The sequence below is a fragment of the Propithecus coquereli genome, unplaced genomic scaffold (genome assembly GCF_000956105.1).
Source record: "Propithecus coquereli isolate 6110/MARCELLA unplaced genomic scaffold, Pcoq_1.0 Scaffold119, whole genome shotgun sequence".
In the NCBI taxonomy this organism is placed as follows: Eukaryota; Metazoa; Chordata; class Mammalia; order Primates; family Indriidae; genus Propithecus; species Propithecus coquereli.
In genome coordinates this window covers 8,378,160-8,379,008 of record NW_012135969.1, presented here as the reverse complement: position 1 = coordinate 8,379,008, position 849 = coordinate 8,378,160, and positions in this window count along the sequence as shown.

Genomic DNA, 849 nt, shown 5'->3' with positions numbered 1-849 from the left:
ATTTTTCCCCATTCAGTATGATGTTGGCTGTGGGTTTGTCATAAATGGCTTGTATCATTTTTAGGTAAGCCTCATCTATGCCTATTTTGTTAAGCAGAACTATCATTCTTTACAACTTCTTTCCAGTCTTTATTTTTTATATGTTTGTGATTACACCAAACATACAACTAGCAAATAAGTAATTCCTTCTAAAGGCATGTATCCCTGAGAAGAGAATACATAAAGTTAATGACTTAATCATTTACATCTCAGTAAAAATAGTTTAGGGAACTATTTTCTTTTTTCTTCAATAAGTGGTTGGGATCAGTACACTAAAGGTTGGGTACAGAAGGAGGAGCAGGGGAGGAGGAGCTGGTGAGCCAGTGGGAAATACTGCATATGAGACTATGGGTAGCTTGTGGTAGTGAGTGGCCATTAGGTCTTGGGGAATGGAGGGCCAATGGGGATAGAATATCGGAATTAGAAAAAGTAGCAAAACGGGGGAATGGTTGGCTTCAAAAGCAAATTTTGCCAGCCTAGACATTTTAAGATCACAGATCTAGTGAACAGAACCTTTAAACTCACCTATTCCAATTCCCACCTTGTGTTTCCCTTGAGTACATCCCTGCCATGTGCTGCCTAAACTAAACTTGAAAATGCCAGTGGTGGAGACTCTATTTCCACTATTTCCCAAGATTCCACTAACCATTTTCGGACAACTCCATTGATTTAGAGAAAAAAGTGCTTGGGCAGGAACAGAGGCTCACAAATGTAATCCCAACACTCTGGGAGGCCAAGACAGGAGGATCGGTTGAGCCCAGAAGTTCAAGACCAGGCTGGGCACATAGCAGGACCCCATCTCTACTATAC